Consider the following 22,013-nt stretch of genomic DNA (forward strand, 5'->3'; position numbering starts at 1 on the left):
TGAAGATTTTAGTAGTGAATTTGTCTTAACATCTATCTCCCACAATTTTCTTCTCCTGTTTATGTTGAAGTTTCACATGTAAGTGTAAGATCTCTACTCCACCCTTCCATTTATCCTAATGTTTGCCTTGGCTGCAAAAGTATAAACCTTATAGTTAGTCTTCAAGGTGGTTAACTTGTATCACTGCATTGTACAAAAGAAACCAAGGTCTTTCTGCATTGATATTTGTGATGGTAAAAAGGGCTTAGAGTGGAATGAATTCCCTCTTTCTGCAGACCCACAGGCTTTCTCATTATGTTCAGGGTGAAGTCAAGATCTGTTGAAAATCAAGATGATGTTTCCCAAAAAGGGAAAGGTTGAAGAGAATTTATTTGCCTTATCAGTGTTGGTCATGATGCCAGACCTTAGCTTAAGGAAAATACGTATTAAGTAAGCTACAGAATCCTATCATATATTCACTAACTTTCTCATTATTTTAAGGTGGTAGTCAAGGCTTTTTAAAAATCAGAGCTGAATAGTGTTTTAGAGGTTAAGGTGCTTGCTCATGATTATGGTAACATAGATTTGAGTTTTTTATGTCCCTGGTCCACTATAGGAACTTGAATAAGCATTATGTATCTATCTTATGTGAGTGCTCTAGTGTCTCTGTTGCTTCCTATTGTGGAAAATGTGTCTCAGAATCTCATGGTGTATAAGTCTCACTTGAAATTAATTGGAGCAGCAAGGCAAAAAGAGAATGGTAGCAGAACTTGGAGTGTACAATGCTCATCTGGTTAAAAGTTGAATACACTCTGCACCTCATTCAGTTATTTATAGAAAATAGAAAGATTTTGTATTTTGCAAATTGAAATACTTATATTGATATTAAAATACACTGAGAAAGGGATTCAGCAGCTCTTGCTTTACCAAAATTGGAGCATAATCCTTTAGTCCAACAACAGTTAAGACCTAACTTAGGAGAGCCCTTCTGTAGAACAAGACATGACCTGGTCTTTTTGAGAGTAAGATGCAATATCCACTCTTTCGTACGAATAGACGTAAAGAACAACAACCATTAATTTTGGAAGATAATGATTGCACACTGTATGAACTTAGATAATAGTCAGTTCTTCACATGAAAATTTGTCCAGTTTGTAGTTTTGTATTTTATACCTCAATGGAAAGGGTATCACAAATAAAAATATAATTGCAAAGAATAAATTTTCAGCCGTGAAAAAAAAGAGTAACCAATTCAATTAATATGTTTTGTGTTGACAACAGGAATGTTTTGGCCTTAACTGTATTACTTGAGAAACAAGAATCTTAAATGTAAGGTTGTACTCTGTCATATATATTAAAATCAAGAATTGCATGACTAAAGTTCTTTGAAAAATAGCAATGAACTTTTAAGTAGCACATGTGAATGTTTAATAAATGTAAGTTACTTGTTTGCCCAGTCCATTTACTTAAGCATAAATTAGGTTTCATAATTTCTAATTCATAGAAAATGCATTGTTTTAATAAGTTTTAAACACAGTAGAAGAGTGCCTTTAGTTGGAAAACCAAATCCTGCTACCAAAATAAAGATCCCTGGAGTACTTCCAGTTTAACATGTTATAAAGAAGTTCACAGTGAAATTTGCAGTAAATACTGCAAATCAATACAGTGAAGGGTTAAATGTGAAAACTGATTTGTTTTATTTTCTTATAAATCAGGAGGTTGATAAAATGTACACTTACTGTTGATCATTAGAATACAAAACTATCTGTTAAAATCAATTAACATGCATATCTGATGACTGATTGTATAAATATGAAAGTCAAATAATTGTAATCATTAACCATGGCTTCAGGTCATATGAGTTGTCAGCTCAAAAAAACTAGAGGAGAAAGAGGTTGATTTGCATATATTTAATGTGGCATGCTGTACGTGTGGGAATTGAGATAAACCTTTGCTAGTAATCTGCTTGTTTTTATCTAAAAATCGACTAGGAAACTTGGGTTATAACAGTGATGTGATCTATGTTTTTTATTGATAGCAGTTGATTCAGTAGTTTGGGATTTAACATTTTACTGTGTTTTAATATTTTAAAATTGATTTTTTATTAAGAGACAATTGGAAGAAGCTGGTTAAAAAGTTATTCAGAAATACTCAAAGTTCTTACCAGAAACAGACTCAAAATTATCCTCTAACAGATTGTGAGACTGAGTTACTTTTACAGTTTTTAGTTACACTTATCAATATGTATAGCAAACACTTTTTTACTTTTTATTATTAAAAATAAATCAGAGATATGTTAACAATTTTAGTGAAGTGCTGTACTGAGTCACAAAACTATCTTTCTATATGTAGTGGACCAAACAGCTAATTTTTAATTGAATTTATAATTTGTAATAAATACAGGGAGGGATTTGTGGCAGAAGAATGAGTCTTCTGGCCTGGAAAGGATTTATGCATTATTTAAGTTCCTGAATGTAATAATCCATTGCAAGGGTGGTTTGGTTTGGTTTGTTTTTTTCATTGATAATGCAAAATACTTTGTGTAACTTATAACAGTTCCAAGAATCCTTGAAAAGTGAGTCAGAATATAGTGGTCAGTATCTTACATTAACTATAACTCGGTTAATTAGGTCTGTCCAACCTTTCTCTTTTCCCCTGTTTACTCTTGAACATTAAAAAAAATCCTAAATTAAATCCAGTTCCTTGCATTATCACCCAAATTAACTTGACTGCCAACAACACGGCCTCCTCTGAGTAGCACTCAGCTTCTTGGGTTGGGCAGAGTACAGAATGTACATAATTACTTGATCTTTGCTGTTCTTGCTCTGTGAAGTACACCTGAATGACAATGCCTTTTGCTTTAGTGTTCTCTTGACAAATCTTTCTCATGATCTGTTGCATAAAGGCACCTAAACAATGTTGGAGGGCTGGGGGGAAAAGGACCAACTGGTACAAGAGAGGAATGGAATCAAATTCAGTTTCTGTCCTTTGCCTCTTGTGTAGGATGGAATTTGCATGTGACTGCAAGAGAGAGAAAGCTGGCAGTATCCCAGGTCATTGGCTATTTTGTGTCCTTTCTTAAAATGATTTACATGTCTTATTTGATCAGGGAATTATGACCATCTAACTTAGAAGTAGTTGTGTGATGAGGTGAGTTCTGTAACCACAGATTAGAAACGCAAATTAAACATGAAAGTAATTAAAAACGAAATAAATTTTAAAGGAAGAAAAAATATGTGTGTCAGGTGTCACTAACTGTAATTACAGTTTTAGTTCCACTGCAACTCACTGGTGAAAAATCACTTTGCTACCAGAGGTTCCAAAACTGCAGATGAATGATCTATGACTAAGTGGTTCTCCCTGTAGAAGGTCTGATTCCAGAACCTCAAGATCATTCCTGAGCCATTATATGTCCCAGTAATCCTCAAAATCTTTCAGTGTGTGACAGCATAGATTGCTTTTACAAGGACCCATGGCTTTTGAAAAGAAACATTTGGGATATATATGATTTGTTTAGGGGGTGGATGGGATTCACAGATGTGGTGTGGGAATGAATTGTCATTTTCAAACAGAAATCTGTGCACTAAAAGAGAATACCTTAATAAAAAAAAGTCTCATTTGTCCCACTTCAGAAACACATACTGTGAGAAGAAAGTGCTTCATGTTCCTTAAAATATAGAAGTTTTTGTACTTTAGTGTCTTGGGGCTTGCAGTGTTATTAGCTCAAAGGGGAGGTATGCTTTTTCATGATGACTATATTTAGCCAGGAGGAATAGTCCTTTTTAAAGCAAATTGAAATGAGTGTATGAGAGCGTGAAATTATCAGCAGCGCTGGTGCACATTTACATTACTTCTACATAGTCTTTTGAATGACCACACAACAGAACAAGTACTTCATTTCCACTGTGTTGATTTTTCTTGACAAAACATGGCAGTCTATCCAAAGGAGGGTGTTTAGCCAAGATAAATATAAAATTTATGATTAAGCAAAGTGTTTCCTTATTATAATCCCTAAAGAGACTTTGAGACTTGTTAAATATAACGTGCCCAGGTAGTTTTAAGAGTAAATTATCCTTTATGCTTTTAAATGCTGAAATACAGCAACACCATGAGCAATTTGAGATATTACTTGCAGAAACAACACTGCATACTGATTTCCTTTGAAACAAGTAGCAAAATCTGTGCATATATACAATATATAACCTCAAGTTTGATGTATTCCTTCAGTTGTACAGTCCAGTCTAGAGAAGAATCCATGTCAGTAGCATGGTTTTCAAAACTGTCTCGCTCTTTCCTGTATGTAATGTGTGTTATGGAAGAAAGCAAATAAACCTTTTTGACAGAATGGATAAAAATTGATAACATGATTATACTTCTGGCACATTTCTTCAACTGTTGTATTTACAGAATACCACTTTGAAGAAAGCTATGGCGACTGCCAGTATTATTTATTAAAATAGAAGGTGAATGAAAATTGATTCAGGAGAAGAGTGGATTTTGACCTTTGTGGTACCAGTGTTGGTTTTGGAGTGCAGTATTCTAATTAAATTGTGAATGTACTTAGTGGATATTAAATGATCTCACTGTATTCTTTCAAGGACTATGAACTTCCAAAATCAAGGATAACATTAGATGTCAGCCAAGTATTTTGTCCTTCTCGTGGTTTGTCTTTACATCTGAATTAGTGCCAGTTTGCACAGATTGTGTGTCAGCTTAAATACAAGAAACAGGCCTCAGTCTGCTTGAACTCGTTCCACCAAAGACTTCTAAAAACTTTCGGTAGTCTGCAAACTGTAATGGTTGTTTCACATTAAGTTGCTTTGTAGAATTATAAAACGGCTTTTCGTGTGCTTTCAAATAAAATGTTGTCATCTGCTAATGAATGAGATACCATCTGTAATAATTAAGGTTATTCTACTTGTTTTCCCCCTGCAGCAAAACTTCTGAAGGTTTGCAGAAGACAATAAGAGAACCACCAAGAAGGCTATCGCAGTGTGGTAAGTACTGCACCCAAGAAAAAAAAAAGAAATATATGAATTAAGAATGTTGTAAAGAGATTTTCATTTTTGGGGGGGAAAACGAGCTACATAAAGGGATTACGTGTAAAATACAGAGCAGGATGTATTGTAGCAATCAAGTTAATAATTTACAAGGGAAAAACTGCATTCTTGTAAAATCTAAAATTGTATCCTTGTGCATTGTAATCAGGAATTCACCAATAGCAGTGAAAAATATTACTCTATCCACCAAAGATTGATCTAGTTTATATACATTTGTTTATTTAAAACTATCAGAATTTAGAAAATCATTGCAGTTTTGTAGGTTTGTCATTTGTTTTAGTGACTTATTGTTTAGGTTATTTTGCAGAATTATTTATTTGCTGATTTATTTATGTATTTCATTATTTATTTATTTGATTATTTAGTAAATTATTTATCTGATGAATTATTAATACATCTTCATGACATGGTTTAAATTATTTATAACTTAATTTTGAGTTTATTGCTTTTCGACGCTGCATTGTTACTGACTAGTTTTGATTTTTTTTCTTGGTTCTTGAAAATTAAAGTACTAGCTCTAAGGCAAAAGTATATTCTTTGCAGAATCCATAGATGGTTTTCAATGAAGTAATTTACCATGTAGATACTAATTTTGTTTAGTTTTATATTGTTTAATACCACTTTTCTACTTGTTTAGCTTTTGCTCCTATGATTTCATAGGCATGTCAAGATCAAATGAGTGACCTCTAAGGGTCAAAGATAAATGTTTACTTCAAAACGTGTAGAAACAGAGTAGTTTTATTTTCCCCTTAGTAAGTACTCTTTAATTATTCTTAAGTTATCTTGAGATATTTTTGTCCCAATAAAATGGATGTTTTTAAAAAGAGACTCTTGATATTTGAACTAATACATTTAATTTCTAATAAGAAAATAAAATATTCACATTAATAACTCATATGGAGAGTTCTTTCTTAGTGGCAAGGTTTTAAATACATGGGGAGGAATGGTGATGTCTTTAGACACATGCAGAAGGAGATACGTGTCGAGGGGGGAAAGGTGGATAGTAGGGGTTTTTTTCCCCATGGTGTTTTTTGCATGCATAGGAATTTATAGGCTCTGAAAATTCAGCGTCTGTGTTGTTGTATGTAAACTACTTTCAGGTTCTGTGATCTCAAAGAATCGTTTCTAGTGCACAACATAGTGTGAAACCTGGTTTTGTGTTCCTTTCTTTTGCCAATCAAAAAGGTCAAAAATGTCAACTTTTACTCTATAGAGTCTTCAGTGAATGTATAAAAGCAGTGTAAGGGGTCAGTTTTTTAGGCTTTACATATGAGCACCAGCTCAACAGAGTTTAAAATTGGTGCCTGGAATCACAGTGTGACTCGGAGTCCATTCTGACTGATGGGCTTTTGAGAACGGATGAGCCCCTTGTTCCTGAAGTTGTCTGTTTGGCCTCAGTTCCCAATGAGTAACTCGTTGGGCACTTGGAAGCCACCTTGCAGGAGAGGGCTACAACTGACAACCCTGTTTCAGAGCTCTAATGAATAGGGCAAAGCAGCAGTTCCTCTACAAAAGTGCCGTGTGCATAATGTGGCCTTTATTCTGTGTTTAGTGCTTGAAATGAATTACTATATACTTTAAAGTTTTAACACAGCATGGAAAGGCTGCATTGTACATTTCAAGTTTCAATGCTGTTGAAATACAGTAGAAATGGCCTCTGTAGACAGGTTTCACTATAGAACTTAAATTATGCATGTGTATATCCAAATTCCTTATTTTGAAATATTGAATGTATGAATATTTAATTTGTATCTTGCTTTAGTATCTTCATATGCTTGCCTTAAAGGAAGCTGTTTCCTTTGATTTATATACATGGATAAAAATGTGTGTACAGTATGTATCAATGGTTCTTCTCTCTATGGTGTTAGATGAACAGCTTTAGTAATGATAGCTACTGAGTTTTGTTCTGCAGCTTGCTACCGTTGTATAAAACGTAAATTTGTCGTATTTGTTCTATTAATTTTACTTGAATTTCAAATTCATTTGCTTTTCAGAAATATTTTCTTAATTACATGTGTTAAGAAAAGTCAAATATGTTGCAGATCTTAATGATGCAGTATTTTTGGTCTGTGCACAGTAACAAAGCTCTGAATGTTATTATTTGGGGCAGAGTTCCAATCTGAAATTTACATTTCTCCTTATTTGAATGTTTTCACTGAAGCTGAGAACTCCAAGGGAGTTCCTCAACATATACTGGTTTATGCAACATGCTCTATGAAATTTAGTATACTCTTATTTCCTTTTGTAAATGAGGTCTTATTGTTGAATAAGACCTATTATAAGCAGTTACAAAGGTAAGTGCTGTCAGTGCATTCTGCCACCAGTTTCTTGGAGTATGAAACACTCCCTGAAAGACGTGCTACTACTGTTATGGGGTAATATAACGCAGCTTATGTGTTGGCACTGAAAGTAGCTACTTCATAATGATGACAAGTGAAAGTACAGCCAAAGGTCACATTAAACAAGAGATTTCTTTCACACCTCATCCATTTTCTGGATGTGGTATGAAAATAGCTTTGTTCCCTACACTTCAGTATTTTTAAAAAAGAAGTTATCATTAAGGAAGTTTTTTTATGCCTTGTATATTACTTAGTTGATGTTTTAGGAGATAGACTATGCATTCCTAGCATGCTAAATTGATGCTACAAAAGTGTTTGAAATTAGCTTAAATTTTGGTTGCAGTTAGACAGCACAAGTACATTTCACTACATTTTTTGGTTTGCAGATTTGCTTAAATACATAGCTTTGAGTTCTGGAAAAAGAACTATTGATGTGTGTCGTGGTTTAACCCAGCTGGCAGCTAAGTAACTTGTAGCCACTTGCTCACTCCTCTCTCTACCCTGATAGGATGGGGAGGAGAATTGAAAAAAGGTAAAACCCATGAGATAAGAACAGTTTAATAGTTGAAATAAAGTAAAATATAATAATGATGCTAATGATTATGATAATAACGTAATAATAATAATGAGAAGGGGGACAGCAAAAAGAGAGGAGGAATGAAATCCAAGACAAGGTAATGCACAATAAAATAGCTCAGCAGATGCTGACTAATGCCCAGCCTGTCCTGAGGAGAGATCAGTCCCTCCTGGCCAACTTCCTCCAGTTTTTATACTGGGCGTAACATTCCAGGGTATGGAATATTATCCCTTTGGCCAGTTTGGGTCAGCTGTCCTGGCCATGCTCCCTCATGGCTTCTTGTGTACCTCCTCACTGGCAGAGCATGAGACACCGAAAAGCCCTTGACTTAGAGTAAGTACTGCTTAACAACAACTAAATCAGTATCTTATCAACATTATTTGCTTCCTAAATCCAAAATGCAACACTGTACCAGCTACTAAGGAAGAAAATGAACTCTGTCCCAGCCAAAATCAGGCAGTGTGCAAAGTGGTATTTATATTAGTGTTGCTTGACTAGGGGTTTATTCTTCTTTTAGTATCAATTAAAAAGAAAGATACAGATTTTTTTTTTTCCTGAATTAGGGTCTGTTCAGAAATAGGAAAAGTGTGAACCTGTCTGTGTTGACAGACAGTTTATTACCTCTGCTTTAAAGAAATCCTACCAGTATTGTGAAAGGATGATTTACACTGAAAATGGCCGACCAAGATGCTAAAATAAGGTGTCATTTAAGAAAAATGATTAGTAAGTATTAGATAATGAAAATGAAGCTGACTTGTTTCACAGAGGGTGCTGAACAGTTAGGAGATACTGGTTGGGAAGCCTAAATCTGGTGTATTATTGGTAGGTGTATTTCTGTTCTAATCTAACTTCATAGAAATCGCAGAAGCCATATTAAGCTCTTCTTCAATTTATGTCACACAGATAAAAGAATTTGCATCTCATGAGTCACATATTTCCTGTTGTATCTTTAATACAGCCATTTTTAGTATTTTTCTTGCCTCTTTCCTCTATTGGTATGCTTAGAGAGTCTGTGTGTAGGAGCTTGTTATTTCACCCGTGAGGCAAGGAGGAGTTCAAATCAATAGCAGCGTGTTGTTGACACTAAATGATGTTTCTTCTTGCCACAATAAGACTTGATTTTGTCATTCTAATGATGCTAGCTTGCTTCACAGAATAGGGATCAGCACTCTCTCAAATCAAACTTTTCAAGTTTAAAAAAAAATTCCTTTGAAGGAAATACTAGAGAAGTACTCCAGTATTTGTAGCCAAACACATGCGTTGGCTTTGTAAAATGAATATTCAAGTTCTGTTTCACTTTGTAGGGTAGGTGCTCTCAAGGCATTTTGGAAATTTGTGTTTGAAGATGTTGGATTGATCAGAGCTGACATTGATGAAAGTATGATGTTTTTAAAAGAAATGTTGCAATCGTTATTTAAAATATAAGTTCCCATAAAATATGGGTGGTAGTAAGACTTTAGCTGAAAAACCCTAACAAAACAAAAAGCCTCAAGCTAGTAGAAGTTATGTGTGTTTCACAGAAAAATCTTTGCAGCACTGCCTAGAAAGAGAATCTCTGCAAGAGGAAATAGGTACAGCCAGCAAGACATTACCAGGCCTCATCTGTGATTGCTCTCTATAGCATGGTCAAAAAGGAATAAGCAGATCCACTCAAACTAAGGATCCCACAGGGAGACAGGAGCTGTAGAAAGATGTGAATTTGGGAGGAGATAGTGTAATGATAGTAAACAATAGTATGATGATAGGAGCTTATGGGCATAATGTTGGTACCAACTGTAGGTTATTAAGAAGCATGGGGTCTTTTGTACTGGACATCTGAAAGCGTTAGCAGAGATGAATCATTCTACTATGTTATCAAAATATCCTCTCCTTAAAACAATGTGTTTGTGCATTCATATTTATATCTTTCATGGTAGGAAATATGTTACTTTTTTTACCTGAAAGAACTTTAAAAGTTATGGCTGCATGATTAAACACTCACATTGTAAGTTGTGAATTGTTCTGTTTACACTGTTTTCATTGTTTTGTATTTTTATGCAAAACAGGGGTTCTCAGATGGTCATAGTGTAAACTGCAATCTGATAGTTCTTGGTTTTACAATATCTCCCCTTCTGACTTCTTCTATGTGATTTTCATAAAGCTACCTGACGTAAACTGTGGACCTTGTGATGACCTTTCCTGGAGAGGAAATGCCTCCTGTTTTGCAGATAGTGAAATAAATCCTCATGAGAATTACAGTAATTAGTTATATTTCAGTAATGGTAGTGAACATCACATAAACTTTAAGCAGAATTTGGTGGTGGTTTGGGGTTTTTTTCCATTATGTTAACTGCAGGGAATGAGTAGCACCTAAAAGAAGGTGACCAGCAACTTCAGAAACATAGCCTCAAATCCAGAACGTTTTTTATGATTCTGTTTCTCATCAAAATATGTTTTAATGAGTTAGATCACACATCAGGAGCACTTTGCAAGTTTGCTTATACTAACAGTACACGTATACCTTGGTTACAACTTACTAGCAATGTGGTAGTCAGAATATCTTATTCTTACTCGTACTTATGTCTTCATTCTGTCTCCAGGGCTGAGAGAAGCTAAAAATCAATTTTTCTAATGTGACTGCCCCTTATTTGCATTAAGTTAGCACACTTGTAGAATACCAGCAGCATACTCTATCCTGTCATATGTAGGTATACTGTCTTACCATATACATTAAGATGCCTACCAGAAAGAGCCTCTAACATCTTCTCAGCAATACAGTGAAAAAGGATGTGCCTAGTGTGGGTACTTGTCTCTACTGAAAGACGTTTTTCCTTTCAGCTGAAATTCTGATCTTGTAGACATTTGAGTGTAACTTAGGACAAGCTGATAGTAGCACTGAAGTTGATGAATATATTCTCTTACAGCATTATATTTAGTAAACACTAATTTTAGGCTATTTTCTTTATCCTAGGCTCTTACATTTAACATATGGCTATAGCTGGATTTAATGTTCCTTACTCTGTTTTGAGGATCAACAAACATTAAAAACATCTCTCACAGTGGTTGCAAAACCAGCAAAAATATCAAGTGCCAGGAGCTTTGGTATTCTCCCTTTTTTGATTGTTGTTTGTATTTTCTTATGTTTCTTATGTCAGGAGGTGTATGAATGTAAGTTACTGCCATGTTTCTGTTGACCAGAGTTTTAAAAGACTCAGAGCATCTGGGACAGTCCCATTTTATCGTATTTATCTCAACTCTAGCATTTCATACAGAAGGTTTTAGATTAATACTGCAAAACTTAATTTCTGTGTAATAAACTTCAGCATAAAATCCATATGATTTATACTTTTGCATTTACTACTACTTCTTTCTGGTTTTTTGCAGTTCGTTTTCTGTACAGTCTTTGTTTCTGTACTATGGAACTCCTTGCCCTGCTATGTCTAAGCTATCTTTAATTGGTTCAAAAGATAATTTTCTTAACGTTTTCATTCACAATTTATGAAAAGTTCTATTTGTCTTGCTACGCCTACTTGATCTTAATAAATCTCTGTACTACTTGGGAGTAAATGCCAAAATAAGTGGGAATTGAAAAGTATATTTTGGTAACAACCTCAAAAAAAACTTTTATTTTTCTTTAATTGCCTAAAAAAAGTACTACTCTTATGACTCTTTCTTAGAGAGCGCCTTTGTTGTATGCATATGCATGCAATACATTCTTAGAACAATTAGTAAAACTATGGGCACATCTGAGGGCATATTCTGCATTTTTAGTGAAACATATTTTGAATAAGTAGCTGATCTATGGAGTAGAGTTGTCCATTGATTCTAAAGATATTTTTTTCTGTGCTCAGACAAATCAAGATGGTAATCATTTATAATTTCTTGCTTCATGAAAAGGAGTGATGAATAATATGATTGGAAGGAATGCATGAGTCATGAAATGAGGAGCTGGGCAATCATGGAAAAATTCACTTAAAAAACTCTCTTCTGCTTACCAGGATCCGTAATGTGAGTTCAGTTTTCTCTAACATAATCCAGAAATTACAATGGTAGAAGTTTTAATAAAAACCTTGGATGGATGAACAACAACTCCCTTAGTTGAATCAAACATTGGTTGGTGGGTTATAAAAAGAAGTTTTTTAACTTTCAGCTAAAAATGATAATGAAAACAATGATCAGAGGACACTCTCTCTTCGGACCCCCATTTGAATGTGAAAATAAAATGTCTGAAAATATACTACAGTTAATATGGAATGAATATAGACTCTGCAGTCCTGGAAGTATCTGCACTACAATGAACTGGCTTTTATAAGAGCTGTTTAAATATTGATAATTGGTAGACCACTTCAGAAACTCTTGTATTTCAGACGTAGATCTGTATAGCCAGTCAACATTTGTACTCTTTTCATTGGATGTCCATAAAAGAGAATAAAACCGAGTTTTAAACCATTAAATAAATGGTTTAATTTGTTGTAACTCCACCTGCAAAAAAATCTTATCTGGTTTTCAGTTTTTCTCCCATACTAAAATCATCAAGAAAGTGTTGAATAATTGCACAGTAGAATCAAGCACCAACTCTGTGTCCCAGGCAAGACTCACATAACTCAACAACCATGTTGTTCTCCCTGCAGTGACCTGGACTAGGCAGCCTAGCATCTGCCTCTGTTTTCTTTTCAGTGACCCAAGCCAGATTTCTTCAAAACCTATTGCTGATGTTTTCCCTGCAGTCACTCATGCAAATTTCTTTTACATGCTGCAGCTGTTTTTGAAAGATCTTTATCCTTTTTTTTTTTTTTCTGACTTACTCTTTCTTTAAATTTAAAGAGGTGATTTTTTTAGGATTCCTGCTAAATCTTTAACTATAGAACTGTTCTGGTTGTCTTGGTTTAAGGCATATGTCAGCACTGTAGAAAAAGGGCAAATTAAATTTACTTTCCAAAGGAAAGCTTAGTCTTGTCTGTGGTCCTTATGGACAAAGAATCCTGATCTTTAATCCTGAACCGAATTAATTACATTCATTTAACTTGTGAGAATCAAGGTGAATTTTTTGGTGGTGGTTTGGAACAGAGCAGAGTTCAGAAATGCTCAGAAGCAAAAATGTAGATATTTTGCTCTGTGAACCAACAGTATAAAAACGTTGTGTGGCAAAATGCTCTGAATGAGAAGAAAAGGCTATTAATGATATAAAACTGTTAATTATGGGATTAAGCTGACCTCAGGAAGGCAATATTGCTGAATACCTAAATGCAAACCAATAAAGTGTAAGTTTGCAATTCTGGAGGAGATACAGCTCAGCTTTCACATCATTGCCCATGGAAACTATGGAAAATCTTTTAGAAAGGCTAATTTTTTTAAAGTAAAAGAATCCAAAAGTTTGATGTTATTTTTTTTTCTTTTTCTGTAAAACATTGAAATTTTAAAGTGAACCCAAGGTTCTTGGTTCTTTGCACGTTTATATTTTGGGATAGACTGTGCACCTTGCTTTCAGTTTGCAGTCTTAAAATTCCTTTGGCAACTTCAAAATAGTTTATGTGGACAGGTGATATAAAAAAAAGTACTCTGGCTACTACTGAGTGACTAGATTGTGCTTTCACTGAAAATACAAATGATACGCATAATATGAACATTTTATCCTTTCTAGGCCAACATGAAGTGCTTTTTCAGCCATCTTTGTTCTGGGGCAGCTAGTCTAATAATTGTTTGAATAAATACTACTCTACAATATAAACTGAAGCGCAGTAAGGGCGACTGTTTGGGAGAACCACTTCAGGTACTGGAGAAGGTAGCCTTGCTAAGCCCCTTTCCCTAACCATGTGTTTTCACCACTTTTATGCAGTCTGCTGCTTGTGCATCCATGCATTCTTTTGCTATTTTAGTTTTAATCTTTATCAGTTTTTTGATCTGACTACATTAGTGCCAGTGCTAGTTCAAGGAAGAAGTGAGAAAAAGACAGTTGAAGAGGATAGGAGGCAGTCATGAAGCAATACTCTGAGCCAGTGCTTAGGTATGGTGAAAACAATACTGCTGCCAAGTGCTTAAAATGCACTGGTAGTAATCGCTTACGGTCTCTGAAGTTTATCTCGCTGTATTTTGCAACTGCAGGAGTGCAAACTATAATGCGTTTGGTTACTTTTAACTCTAATTTCTACTTTTTTGATCAGAAAGTACAACATTATTTTAAAAACTCTTAGACACCAGAAAAATTAATGCAGAAAAATCCCCGGCATTGTCTGAAAAAATGAGCCACTTGGCTCAATATGATAGGGCTTTCCTTAAGTAAATTCTCTGTGATGCATTGTTTCTTCAGTGTTCCAGAGTTGTCTAAGGTAAAAATGTATGCATAATTTATAAGGCTTAGTTGACATCCTGACTACAGAAATTCAAATTTTATCTTGCAGTTTTTCTCATATACACTCAGTTAGTTCATCTGTCTTGTAAGTCTTTGGTTCTCAACATTTACCAAAATTTTTGTCTACGAAAGATTTCTTCCCAGGTCTTGTGCTGTTTTGGTACAAACATAAATGAATGTACAAACCCTCTGTATTCAAAACCCTCTCTATTCAAAACTCATGCCCTAGTTAAATTCAAGGTATGTGTCAATGTGTGTATATATATTTTGATTTTAAAGAAACATTTTTGTGTGATTATTTCATTAGGATCATGCTATCAAGTACAGTGTTATGTTCGCATGATGCTTTCAGAAGCCTAAAAAAACAAGAACAGAAAGATAATGTGTGGGACAAAATATTTGAAAATCTAAGGTTAATAGAGTGATTTGGGAAGACCTACATTAATAAGCTATTTAAGGTCCTATTGCTCATTTTGATATATTCAACGCTAGTGATGTATAAATATCTGTTGGATAGAAATAATTTGAGCAAAAATTTTTATGGTTCCCCATAAATCAAATTACAGAATCACAGAATATTTGAGGTCAGAGGACACCTTTAGAGTTCATTTAGTGCAACCTCTGATGTCAGAGGAGAGTCATCTGTAGCATGGGTGGGTTTTGAATATCTGCAAAGGTGGAAACTCCATAACTACTCTGAACAACCTGTTCTAATCTCTGATTATCATCACAACAGAAGAAGTTTTTCTTATTTTTAAATGAGTTTCCTTGTATTTGTATCCATTAACTTTTGTCCATTCGCTGGTTACCACTGAAAAAGTCAGGCTCCATCTTCTGTACTTCTACCCATTGGAAATATCTAGAAACCATTAAAATCGCCCCTGAGCATTCTCTTCTCAAGGCTGAACAGTCTAAGCTCTCTCAGCATCTGCTCGTATTTCATATGCTTCAAATCCTTAATCATCTTTCAGACCTTCTCCTGGATGCACCCTACTAAGTCCATGTCTCTCATACTGAGGAGACCAAAACTGTATTGAGTACCCCAGAAGCATATCACCAGTGCTGTCTAAGGAGGAAGAATCACCTCCCTTGACATTTTGGGAATACTCTTCCTAGTGGTCTTGGCCTCTTTTGCTGTGAGTGCTCATTGTTGGCTCATGTTCAGCTTGGTGTCTGCTATGATACCTGCATTCTTTTCTGCAGAGCTGTTGTCCAGATCTTTGACCCTCAGCCTGTAGTGTAAAGCATGTGTAATGTGTAATTCTCTTTGGTGATTGATGTGAGTCTGACCAGCCTGTAGTTCCATGGATCTTCTTTTGTGCTGTTCTTCAAGAGAGGAGTAGTCTTTAGGACCCTACTCTCATCTCCATGCCCTTTCACATGTTACTGTGAGTGGCCTTGCAATGAGATTGAGCGGCTCCCTTAGCACCTGTGAGTCCATCCCTTCAGGGCTTATGGACTTGTGTACATCCTATGTACATCCAGTTTGTTTAAATATTCCCAAACTTGATCCTACTCGCCTCATACTGGTTTTACAGATGTGGGATTGCTTAAAGTTTGTCTCACCAGTAAAGACCGAGGCAAAGAAAGCACTGAGGATCTTGTCCTCTTATTTTTCTTACATGACAAAGTTCCCCTTCAGGACTAGGCCCATACATTCCCTGGTGTTCCCTTTGCTGCTGATGTACCTGACGCCTTTCAAATCACTTGCTGTGTTCAAGTCTAGCTGGGCTTTGGCTCTCCTAACCCTATTCCTGCATATTTGGACAATGTCTCAATATTCATCTCGTTTTACCTGTCTCTGCTTCCATCTCCTGTATGCTTTCTTTTGTATTCAAGTTCTTCCAGCTGCTCTTTGTTCATCCATTCAGGTCTTCTACCATGTTTGCTTGTTTTCCTGGTTTTTGGCATGAACCGTTCTTAAGCTTGGAGGAAGACATCCTTGATAAACAACGAATTTTCCTGGACCCTCCTTGCTACAGTCATCTGCCATGTGAGTCTTCCAAGCAGATCCCTGAACAGGTCAGTCTCCTTTGCTGAAGTTTGGGCTTGTGATCCCACTTTTTGCTTTTTTACCTCCTCTCAGGATGCAGAATTCCACCATCTTGTTGTAACTGCAACTACGGTTTCCTCCAACTTTTACATACCTGATCACTCCTTCCTTGTTTGTAATTATGGGGTCCAACAGAAAGTGTTTCCCTCAACAGCTTTATGATCATTTGTGTCATGAAGTTGTTGTCAACACGTTCCAGAAAACCTCTGGACTGCTCATTCTATGCTGTGGTGTTCCTTTAGCAGATACTGGTATGGTTAAAGTCCATGAGGATCAGGTCCTGCAAATGTGAGGGGAGTCACAGGGAGTGTTACCCAAGGGATTGTTCAACTCAAAGATTAAGTTGGTAAAGGTAAGAAGAAATAGTTCCTTTCCAAAAGGGAGAAAGGATAGAATATATGGAATAAGTTAGAAAAATAATTACTTGCTTGTCTTATATTAGGAGTTGGTCTGATTAGGTAGAAAGGATTTGGGGCAGAGATCTTATTTTTACAAAATACTATGAAGCAAAAGATTAGTGAATATTTTGCTAAAAAGCTTAGAAAATTGCAACTAAATATTTTTCATTTCCTCATGCATTATTAACAGTGCTTCTGTGAAAACATGATCATCCTCACTATTTCTTTTTGACAGCCAATTCCACAAAAATTTCTAGTAACAGATGATTAAATATATGAAAGGAAGACTGGAGGAGAAAGGGGTTGCATAGAGATATTGTCAAAAGTTCTGTGATGCAAGGTTTCATTTTTTTCACTGTTTGCTTTCTGGTATTCAGTCTTTTTCAGTCTTTTACCTTCAATTATAATTTTAAAATATATTATTGTTAGAACTATACCTGAATTTTAACTATTTATCTTTCTTGGAGGGGGAGGATTTTTAGAGTAGGACAGTTAAAGCATGCTAGAGACCTCAGGTTTGAAGGTTTGGAAGTTGCAATGTTCTGGTTTTCTTACATTGTTCTCAAGTAGCTAATATGCCCGTAATCTTAATAATTTAAGAATAGCAAAGACACAGCTGAAGTGTATTCCATTCATTCAGATAAGAGGCGTTACTTGTTTCCATATGGTTGTGTCTACCAACCTGTTAGCTAAAACGTGATTAGAAGTTGAGTTGCTTTCTCTCGTGCTGTCTTTGTTATGCTGATTACTAGAGTATGTTGCTCCCTAAGTCTAGGCATTTCTTTACATAGAGCGTGATTTTTCACTGCACACTGTGCCATTTCTTCGCTGTATGAAGTAGCAAAATGAAGTGGTTTGCGGTTTGCGTAATGCTTATTTGTGCAGAATACAGAAAAGATCATAGTGTATGCTGGTGTTGGTATATACTTAAAATGGCTGTTTGATTTTTGTGGATGGGCTATACATGCCCCAAGATGTGGACCACTTGAATGAGACCTGCTTTTACTACTAAATAATAAACCTCCTTTACTCAACATCACAGAAGGGGTACGGTTGGAAGGGACCACAGTGGGTCATTTGGTCCAACCTCTCTGCTCAACCACATTGCACAGAATTGTGTCCAGGCAGTTCTTGAGTATCTCCTGTGAGGGAGACTCTGCAGTCTCTCTAGGCAGTCTTTTCCAGTCCTGAGTCACCTGCACAGTAGCGAAGTTCTTTCTCGTATTCAGGTGGAACTTCCTTTGCATCAGTTTCTGCCCATTGCCTCTTGTCCTATTACTTTGCACCACTGAGCAGAGCCTGGGTCCATCCTCTTGACAGCCTCCCTACAGATGAGGTCCCCTCTCAGTCATCTCTTCTGTAGGCTGAACAGGCAGGCCCTGCTCTCTCAGCCTTTCCTCGTAAGAGAGATGCTCCAGTCCCCTAATCATTGCGACACTCTGCTGGACCCATTCCAGGAGCTCCATGTCTCTCCTGTGCTGAGGAGCCCAGACCTGGACACAGTATTCCAAATGCGACCTTACCAGTGCTGAGTAGAGGGGTAGGATCACCTCCCTCACCCTGCTGGCATTGCTCTTCCTCATGCACCCAAGGATACCATTGACCTTCTTGGCCACAGGGACAGACTGCTGGCTCACAGATAGCTTGTTGTCCTTCAGGACTCTTTGATGAATTTCAGATGGTCCCTCTCTGCCCATCTCTCCAACCTGTCAAGGTCCTTCTGAAGGGCTGCACAGCATTCTGGGGTATTGGTCGCACCTCCCAGCTTTGTTTCACCAGTGAACTTGCTGAGGAGGCATCTACCCCTTCATCCAAGTCACTGGTGAATAAGTTAAACAATACTGGGCCCAGTATTGAACCTTGGGGAACACCACTAGTGACAGGCCTCCAACTAGACCCTGTGCCACTTATTACAGCCCACTGGGATCTGCCATTCAGCCTGTTCTCAATACACCTCCCTGTCCACTCATCCAGACCACACTTCCTGAGTTTACCTGTGAGGGTGTTGTGAGAGACAGTGTCAAAAGCCTTGCTGAAGTCAAGGTAGACAATATCCACTGCTTTCCTCTCATCCATCTGGGTAGTTGTTTCATTTTAGAAGACAATCAGGCGTGCTTGATCAAGCATGATTTACCTATAATGATGCGTGCAGACTACTCCAGGTCGCCACCTGAGCGTCCATGTGCTCCATCACCTTTCCAGGGATTGAGATGAGACTGACTGGCTGGTGATTGCTTAGGTCCTCCTTCTTGCCCTTTTTGAAGACTAGGGTGACATTTGCTTTCTTCCAATCCTCAGACATCTCTCCTGATTGTCATTGACCTTTTGAAGATGATGGTGAACATCCTAGCTAAGGTGTCTGCCAGCTCTCACAGCACTTGTGGGTGCATCCCATCAGGGCCCGTGGACTTATGGATCTCAGGTTTACCTAGGTGTTCTCGAACCCGATTCTCTTTGACCAAGGGAAAACCTTCCTTCCAACACTGATGTACTCTGGTCTCGAGTCAGAGCTTCCTGAGGATCAGTCTTGTTGGTGAAGCCAAGGCTGCCCCCAGCCTTCACATCTCCCTGTTCGTTTGTATAAGGTCAAACAGCACAGCATTCATTGTGGAATCCTCCACTGTCATCAGTCATTTATCATCAGTCCTTCCCAGGAACCTCCTGAACTGTTTGTGCTCTACTGTGTTGCTTCTCCAGCACATGACAGGGTAGTTAGTCCCCCACAAGGACCAGTGCCTATGACTAGAAGGCCTTATCCACTTCCTCATCTTGATCAGGCGTGCTGTATCCACAACATCGCCCTTACTAGTCTGCTCTTTTGTCCTAACCCATAAGCTGTCAGTTCGCTCATCATCCACCCCAAGACAGAGCTTGACACATTCAAGTATTGCCTCGCAGAGAGGGCAACTCCACCGCTGAGCCTTCCTGTTCTGTCTCTCCTAAACAGCGTGTAGCCCTTCATGACAATGTTCCAGTCGTGAGCTATCCCATAACATTGCCGTAATCACATTGAGATTAAAGCCCTGTGACTGCATACAGATTTCTAGTTCCTCCTGTTTGTTCTCCACACTGTGCACACTAGTGTAGAGGCACTTCATAGAAGTGTTTGATTGTGTTGATATCCCAGTGGGAGTGGAAAGGTATGCCCTATAGTCCTGGCTTGTGGCTGTGTCTTTGGAAGCTTGTACTCGCTGGAGGTATCCCCTCTTAGGCCTCCTTTTGCTACTTGAGTGGTCACTATAGTTTTCCCCTTCCCACACCTCATGTCTGCTGAGTCTGCTATGTCCCTGTCCCTCTTCAAATCTAGTTTAAAGCTCTCTCACTGAGCCCTGCTGACTTCTGAGCTAATGTCATACTCCCCTTTGTAATGTCACTTCCTATCTTACCTCAATTTATTTAATCCATTTCAGTCTTTGAGGATGATTGTTATATGTGTAAAGAAAAGAAGACTTTAAAGGGGAATAGACCTGAATGTCTGAGCTGTGATAATGAATTTTTTGTCTTAAAAATTAGATTTTTACACATTCCTGGTTTGACTGGGCTGACCAGTGAGTGACTTGAATATTAAAACTCAAAATAAAATAACCAGTAGCCTCCTTCAAGAGGAGGGGGGAAATGGGTCATTTTTACAATTTTTTGTCTAGTATTTCTAAGTTAGTGTAATTGACCTTCATTGATGAAACATCTGGGATTGAACTGCCTGGTTTTGGGTTGTATGTTCCTTTCTCCAAAGTCTTCAGGTGGTTTGAAGCCTTTATGACAATTAATTCAGATGTCTCAGAGGTCAGTTCAACATCTAGTGATGGTCCAGACACTGGATTTTAACCCTGACTTAGGTCAAGAAGTTATCAGATTCTTAATAGCTTGCACGGGTTTTCACAGACATTGTAGGGTTCTCATTAGCATTTTCCTAAATGAAAGTCTCTCTCATTTGTTGTAGTCTATTGAAAATGTGTTGTTCAAGGTTCTTATTCAGAAACATACCTAAGAGTATTCATAACTGGCTTACCTTTCATATCTTGTAGTTAGCTCTGGTTGCTATTTTTTTGGTGGTGGTGGACAGAAAAAGGTTTTTGGTGGCTCAGGTTGAAATGCAGCTCTGGAGAATCTTGGAGGTTGAACCTATGCTTTCTGCCAAAATGTTAATGATGGATGCATTGTTGATTTGTATACCTCAGAAAGTGTTGCTGTGAGAATCAGGAGATGACAAGTTCAATCCTTAATTCACCGCCACATGCGCTCTGTGGCCCTTCTCTGCCTCATTTCCTTTTAGTAAAGTGGAGATGACAGATTTACTGAATGGTAAATACAGATAAAACTGGGTTCTCCTTTCTTCCTCAAGGTTTTGTCAGAATGTACAAATAGCTGTGATGAAAAAATGTGAGGAAAGGAAACTAGATTGATGGAGGTGAAAAATCACACCAAGAGTGACTGAGAGTGAGAAAAATCTGTGAACCTATGCCTTAGGTGAGGATGTTTTGTCAAAACTGACATTCGACAACATGATACTTCTTTTGGGATAAATACAAATATAAATTTACCCAGTATTCCCATAGGGACATTTCTTATAAGCAGACCTTTTTGACTATAGATAGACCCAGAACTGATAGGAGCATGAAGAAATGCATTTAGTTTCTTATACACTGAGAACCATATATGAGACTTTCTCATACACTTCCTATGTATTCTTCTAGAGGCAGTGAAAAAATTTTGGTGAAACTTTCTATTTGGGTATATTAAGGCTGATTTACTCTGCTCCTTGGGCTTGATCTTTCTCACCCTCATTTTTTAATCTTGAACACTTTTTTTATTTAACCTTTGAAAAAAGCCTACTTAAAACATTGCTAAATCATTTATGTGTGAGAGAAGTCATTTGGAGAGTGTCTGATCATATCAATAGCTATAATTGCATTTTAATCAGAAAAAGATCAAATATTGAATCCTGTTTCTTACCAGAATTATTCCAGCCTCTGATTAACCCATTATTTTCTGTAATCAGCTGTCACTTCGGAACACTTTGCCTAAGAGTGTGAAAAAATTCAGGAGGTGAAGACTGGACACAGGTTTTTTGTGTTGGGTCTTTTTTGGTTTGTGTTTGGTTTGGGGTTTTTTTTCGTGTGTAAGGAAATCTGTATAGAAATAAAACTTTGCTGTGGACTTGCATTCAGGACTGTTATTAAGGGAATTGATGCCCAAATCCATTTTTTTCCAAGTCAAAAAGTCCTTGTGCTTGTCCAAGAAACATGCCATAATAAGTTCCCATGAAAAGTTACATGACA

The 22,013-nt window shown here is 37.0% G+C and overlaps 1 protein-coding gene across 3 annotated transcripts in view; it reads left to right on the forward strand.

Annotated features, from left to right (window-relative positions):
• The window catches only part of TBC1D5 (TBC1 domain family member 5), a 316,083-nt gene that overhangs the window by 23,356 nt on the left and 270,714 nt on the right, over positions 1-22,013 (forward strand). For all 3 annotated transcript variants that reach the window (XM_032684071.1, XM_032684094.1, XM_032684087.1), the window contains exon 2: positions 4,915-4,976. The gene's annotated coding sequence lies outside the window, so the exon portion shown is untranslated. The remainder of the gene's footprint in view (positions 1-4,914; positions 4,977-22,013) is intronic.

Source organism: Chiroxiphia lanceolata, chromosome 1, assembly GCF_009829145.1.
Source record: "Chiroxiphia lanceolata isolate bChiLan1 chromosome 1, bChiLan1.pri, whole genome shotgun sequence".
Lineage (NCBI taxonomy): Eukaryota > Metazoa > Chordata > Aves > Passeriformes > Pipridae > Chiroxiphia > Chiroxiphia lanceolata.